A 6,694-nucleotide genomic window follows, 5' to 3' on the forward strand; every position below is an offset into this window, starting at 1 on the left:
TAACAATAATACAAATAATTGCAAGAGTGTAATCATGTTGATATCCAATCCCTCACTCATATTCCAACAAATATTGTAAAAGTAAAGTATGTTTCTCTGGCATGCAGATGCTCCAGGGATTTGATACAGAGGACACACAATTGTGCTGCTCCACTGGGTCAGGAGATTCATGATACCAAATATGATAAAGAACTGGCAACTGAAACCTAAACTCCTCTAAAGGATGTGGCCAAAGTCCAGTTCCAAACAGGCATGATCATGAAACACAGACTAAAGTTTAAAAACTATGCTTTTTTAATGGGAACTCCACAGAATTGTAAGGACAGGATCACCATTATTTGAGACCAGTATGCTTCCATTAGAGAGAAGGGACAGTGCTTCCCAATAAAGTTGACCTTTGGAGACAAAGGAAGGGAAGAATAGGGTGGTCCCCAGAACCTGTCCTGGGGTGAGGTCTCAGGCTAAGGCTGCTGATCCCTCCAGGAGAAGATTGGGCTGTGTCTCCTGCCACTTAGGGGTCTCAGGAGAGATGAGAGTGTGCAGACACACCTATGGTGAGGAAGAAGTGAGCAGGGCACACTCAGAGCAGCTACAGCCTGTGTCTATCAACAGCAGGACTTGGTCCAGGCTGCAGAGACAGCTCTCAATCCAGGTTAAGTGACACAGTGAGGACCACAGACCTACTTCAGTAGCCACAGAAACTTCAGCCCAGTGACATTTATGGAGAAGTCACCAGGAACTGCTTGCCCAGCCTTTTCAGTTGAAGGGAAGTGACTCTTGGCAGTGACAGTTGGTTTGGAATGTCCTGTGTTCTAATTCAGTTGGAGCCCGGTGGACACTGGTCCTCCAAGTGCTGTCCTCATCACCAAGAAGGTCCACCATGAGGCAGCTGGCACTGTGAACTGGTCCTCCAGGGGAGCTTCCATTAATGTATGCATCCCATTTGGGTCAGAGACTGAAAACAGAAATACAGGCTATTCAAGGACCTGAGCCCTCATGGCTCAGCCACCTATTCTAAGGTGTCAGCTGTTGTCCCTGCAGAAATCTTTGGTCACAATGTTTGAATGAGTAGGGGGAGCTGATGGCAAGACAAAAGGAGTCTCGGGTTTGGGGGTTTCTCACGCCAGGGAAGCAAAAACTTAACTGTCTCAGATCCATTGCTTATTAATGTTGTTACTGTACCATGTCACTTCTTTCCTCTAAATATCACTGTGCTTAACTATAAGGCAGGTGTCAGCATTTCTACCCAGACCATGTCACAGGTCGACTTGGGGATCACAAGCCATGATGCAAAAGCTCCCAGAAGCTGCAGATCACCACACCCAACAGTGAAGGAGAGGAGCCCTGCCCCCTCCCCTGCCTTTAACCACCCACTCCCTCCCTGGAGGCAGCCACTAGCCAGTGTGTGGCTTCTCCTTCCAGATATTTAAAATTGAAAGGCCATGCATGTTTATGCTGAGCCAGCCATTTTATGCTAAAGCTTTACCTGCATCTGGTTACATTCAGCCTTAGGTTACCAATGAGGAGGCACATTTCAGTGCTCAAATGACAGTGCAGAGGATCCAGGACACAGAATTGCATGACATACCAAGGTTTACGTGGCTCCAAGCTGCTCTGAGCCCAGGCCCTCTGAACCAGCACCCAGGCACTCAGCTACTAAGGCCCTCTGCTCTTCTTCTGGCTCTGTACTGACTCATCTACATGAACATGGTCCCCACAAACCCCATCTGCAGGTATGTTGAGGGTCCCTCTCCACGACCTCCCTGAAGCCCCACTCTGACTCAGGAGGCTCTATGGGGCACCAGTGAACACTGGCATCCGAATTTGAACTCTCAATCTCAGCAGCAATTCCACCCTGGACTAGGAACTTTGTATGAGCCACCAGGAGGAATGGAAGCCATGAGTGTCCAGGAAAACACAGCTCACAGGCCAGCGCCATCTGTGGACTCAACATTTCAGGCTGACCTGAGTGTCCTTCAGCTGCACAGCTGAGGACCTGAGCCCCATTCCTGTCCTCTCCTTCCTCTCCAGGGTTTCTCTACCTAGGACGATGGCCCAGCAGCAGCTCAGTCCAGGCTGGTGAAGCAAACTCCTCCGTCCACTCTGGTCCTGTGTCTTCATGGAGCCAACTCCCGAGGAGTTCATAAGCAGCCCCACCAATGTACTTGCTGACAGGTACTCTGTGTCCTCCTGGCCTCCTGGGGCCCTGCTGCAGGAAGAGGCCCCTCTAATGCTGAGGTAAGATGGGAAATAGTTTCTTGGTTTATCTTATTTTCAAATGAACTCGTATGGAAATCTGACATCACACATGACAGATGACATAGAGGTTTCCTTGGTGAGGTGGGGGATGGATTGTCTCTCTCAGCATGTGACACTGGGCCAAGGGGGCACGTCAATGGCAGCACCAGCCTGTCAGCTGTGTGGAAGGGACGTGTCCTCAGCCCCCATCTTCTTCCTGGATCAAGAGGCTTGTAATTTTCCATCAAGACACATGAGAATTGGTGACTCCAAGAACATCCCTGTCTTTCCTTGGGTGGGCCGCACCTGCCTTGGGCCCTTTAACTGGACAGGAGAACACAGGCCTAGGTTCACAGAGCAACCTGGATCCTAGGTTCCCAGGGGCACTGAGTGGGGCCCTGCTATGTGGGATTGACATGTAAATGGGGGCATCTGCAGGCAGCCCCTGGCCTTGGGCTTCAGAGGGAGGATTTCTAGGGGCAGCAGGAAGACAGCAAGACACCTGGCCTGGGAGGGGAGGGGGGTTCCCTGTGCTAAGAGGAGGAGATGAGCACAGCATGGCCTGCCCCAGCCCAGGCTGTTGGTGCCTGGACATTCTGTCCCTCCCTGGGCACAGGGAGCAGGGGCAGCCCTGTGTCTGCTGTGAGCACTTGTGCAAGTCTCCCTTGAAGCCTGGAGGCTGGAGCTTGCTTCCTGCTCCTCCCCCCAGGGTCACTGGCAGAGGCAGGGGATGCAGGTCAGGTCAGCAGTTTAGGAGGAACTGGCCTCATCTCCCAGAGTGTGGGGATCTGGTCACAGAAGTCACCTCCTTCAGGGTAACTTGGGCTCCTCTTATCAACATTATTTGGGGCCTGCATTTCCTCTCCAGTGAACAGGTAGTTTGCTAAGGAATGTGACATATCCTGTCCACTTAGGCCAGGCAGGGCTGCAGCTAAATTGCTTCTTGGAAAAGAAAGCATGTGGGGGTCAGCATGGTGGGCCCATTTGATAGAATCATTCTCTTAACCTCGTGGTCCCACCATTCACATCTGACTGTCCCCTAACAGAGAGACCCTGGCCATGCTGGTCAATGCAAGGGCAGGCACTGTGTCCTCATTGTTCCTCCCCAACCAGAGCTCAGCCCTGAATAGCCCATCTTGGGCTCAGGGCATCTCTGATGATACACCCTGTAAACATCTGGTCCAGCTCAGGTGAGGAAAGAACCCTCCTAAGCTAATCCAGGGTCCTGCTCAGGGTGTGACCCAGCATAAGGCATGGTGAGAAGGCTCCTGGACAGAGTAATGTGACCCCTTCCCTGCCCCTGCTGCCCTGCTTCTGTCCATCACAGGCGTGGCTGTGCCCCTCACCACTGTTTGAAATCCCTCTAGGACCCTGATATTGGCCTTTGTGTCCCTGGGTCTCAGAGAGAGGCAGACAATTCTGCACATGCAGGCTATTGATAAATACCTGTAAGGAGCCAGAGAAGGAGAGGCCCCATCTTTCTTAAGTGTCATCTCCAGAGGAGCCCTCCCCTGAGTGATGGACAGGAGGCAAATATGCCTGCTGAATTTCCATTAATTACCATGAAACAAAGTAACCTTCCCAGTCCTTCCCCACTCTAAACTCAGTCCAGGGTCCCAACAGTGCTGTTCCCATGCAGAGGAAACTCCCACCCTCTCAGAACTGTCTGATGGGCAGAGGTCTGTGCCTGGCCTGGGTCCCTTCCTTGGAGTCCTTAACACAGTGTGTCCATTGCAGCTGCAGCTCACAGGACTGGCTCTGAGGGCTGCAATGATCATAGGCATGTGGGAGTGATACCTTGAGTTGTGAGATTTTGCAGGTGTGAGCCTTGACTGCTGAATCTCTGACCACACAGAGCCCAGGTGAGTTCTGAGAAGCCAGGGGAGGAGCAGGGTGAGGTGTGGACAGTGTGTCCTCCCTGCAGCTAACGACTTCCCACTGTGTCTCTAAAGGTCCTCTGTCAATAGAAGATATGATTCCAGTAGTAACCATGAAGAAACTCCAGGTAGATTCCAACAGTGAGACAGGACCCAAGGGAAGGGAGTTCCTGGGAGTCACTGAAGCATAACTGCTCAGCTGGAGACAGAGCAAGGGGCTGTGAAATCAGAAAGAAAAAAGAAATGTGACTTTTCACCTTCAGCAACTAATGGTGCAATAAAAGAGCTGTGATGTCTATGGGCTCTGAGTGCTTGACTCCCAGCCATCTTGCTCTGCTGTCAAGGTGTCTTTCCCACCAGATCAGCTGTCTCCTGAATCTGCCTCTGACAAGCCTCAGCCCTGGGGTTGCCTGGGTAATGCCTGTTGAGAATGGAGCACAAAGTCTTTGGGTGGGGTCTGGTACTGACCCCCAGTGCAGGTGTCTGGATCTCTCATGGCTTCCCAGACCCTGGATGTGGAGGGGATGCTGTCCAAGGGAGCTCAGGTGCAGGGTGGTAAGGAGCCCTCTCCTCTGCTGGACTTCAGGTCTTGCTCAGCAACCTCGGGGTTGTGTCCTGCTGTTTACTCCTGGTGCACTGATGCCCTCGTGATCAGGTTACCTGAAGAATCCCCTAAGTGTGGTGAGGTTGTAGCAAACTCAGCCACGTGCAAAGTGAGCCCTGGAGCTGGTGTGGCCCACAGGTCTTGGAGAGTGTGCCAGAGCTGGAGCTTCTGAGCTGTGCTCACCTCAGACACATATTTCATAAGTTAGCCACTTTTTTTAATGCTTATGTGCTTTGGTTTGCTTCAGAATTTCTCAAAGGTCAATGGAAGAGATACATAATTTCCGATTTCTAACATTGTTTTTTTTTTTAGTTTTTCTTTACATTTTGCTGTTATGTTAATATTTTCATATAAAATCAGTGGTTTTATATCATTATTTTATCAAATATTTTGTGTGGTAACTGATCACTGGCTGACATGAATTCAGACACACTTGTGTGTGTGTGGTCACCTTGTCCTTTAATTTGTACAATTGGTGACATATTGTTGCACTGACTTCAACATCACATTTTTAGCATAAACTTAAATAAAAAGAAGCAAAACTCAGGAGTAGGGTGTTGGCCTCTTCCCCCAAGGTGGTGATCAGCCTCATGAGCCCTGGGGCTACACACAGCCTCTAGTAAGAAGGCAGGAGGTGTTAGACCAGGATGTAAGAAAAGACCACTGACTCCAATTAAAATCAAATTAAAGCAAGCTTATTTTTTCCGACCTGCCCGGCTGCCTCTCCCTCTCAAAACCGCAGGAACAAGACAGCAGCCCAGCTTTATAGCCCAGAAAGTTACACAAAGGAGGTTACAGATAACAGAACTCTGACAAACATCACACTAATGGTAATTTACATTTTTGCTGGCCCCAACATCAGAATTTATGAGGACCATTAGAGCCTCAGAGAGGGTCATTGTCTGGTCAGGGAAGGCCAATATTTATGAGGTCTCACTAAAGTTTCAGAGAGGGCTGCTATCTGGTCAGAGAGCCAGGCATGGAGTTCAAGGCATGGGCAGGCATTCCAAGCAGGTTCAGAATTTGCGGTAATTTAAAGCCAAAATTATCTTTTCATGGCTTTGTGATGAGATAGCTCCCAATTTTGAGAGAAAATCAGGTTGGGTCTATCAGAGGGTCCTAGGAGCAAAAGGTGAGGCTGAGCCAGGATGTGTGTGTCACTCAGCAGGCTGTGTCCCTGTGGAAGTGGCTGCTGCTCCCCAGAGCACAGGAAGAGTAGGCTCTGAGCTCAGGCTGGCCCCCTGCGCTGGTGCAGGCAGCCTGTCTCTAGCCAGGGAGGCTGAGAATCTGTCAGGGCTCTGGATCCCAGAGCCAGTGACCTGTTAGGCCTGGAGGTTCGGGGAAGTGGTGACGCTGGACCCAGCTGGCCGTGGCCCTGGGCTACAGGGGAGGGTGATGGTCCCCCAGAAGTCACTGGGCAGAGAAGCGGCCCCCAGAAACGGGCGAGGGGCGAAGCTTCAGCGGTGCCCTCCCCACCCAGCCCAGCTGTTCCCCACACAGTCACCTGGGCAGGGAGCAGGAGAGGAGCCCCTGCCTGCTGCATCCAGCCCAGCCGGGCTGCTCTACAGGACGGCGCTGGGCAGCCTCAGCTCTCAGGTCACTCCAACACCGGGGGCGCGGCTCTCATGCAGGTGAGCTGCCACCTGATGCAGCGACCACGGATTAAGGGGACCCAGGGCCCAAGCTGTGCTTCCCAGCAGATCTTCTCTTCCGAAGCCCGACCCACGGCGCCCTCTAGTGTCCTAGAGTGATATCGTGGTTTCAAGTTTCACTGCAGCTACTTTCTCCATTCGCACCTGGGAGACAAGGTCAAAACCAGGCCAGTATAAGACTCAACAAACCAGGCAGGTTATGTTCGCTGGCCATCCCTGCGACTGGGAAGCTGAGGCAGGAAGATTGCAAGTTTGAGACCAGCCTCAGCAACTTAAATTAGACCTTGTCTCAAGATAAAAAGTAAAAGAATAGTTTGGAGATG

The 6,694-nt window shown here is 51.3% G+C and overlaps 1 long non-coding RNA gene across 1 annotated transcript; it reads right to left on the minus strand.

Annotated features, from left to right (window-relative positions):
* Positions 1–271: 271 nt before the first annotated feature.
* LOC144378566 (uncharacterized) lies at positions 272–6,422 on the minus strand. Its single transcript, XR_013440375.1, has 2 exons — positions 6,224–6,422; positions 272–4,333 (listed from the first exon to the last, which is right to left on the minus strand). It is a non-coding gene; the product is annotated as an uncharacterized LOC144378566 (long non-coding RNA).
* Positions 6,423–6,694: the final 272 nt, after the last annotated feature.

This window comes from Ictidomys tridecemlineatus, chromosome 1, assembly GCF_052094955.1.
Source record: "Ictidomys tridecemlineatus isolate mIctTri1 chromosome 1, mIctTri1.hap1, whole genome shotgun sequence".
Taxonomy (NCBI): Eukaryota; Metazoa; Chordata; class Mammalia; order Rodentia; family Sciuridae; genus Ictidomys; species Ictidomys tridecemlineatus.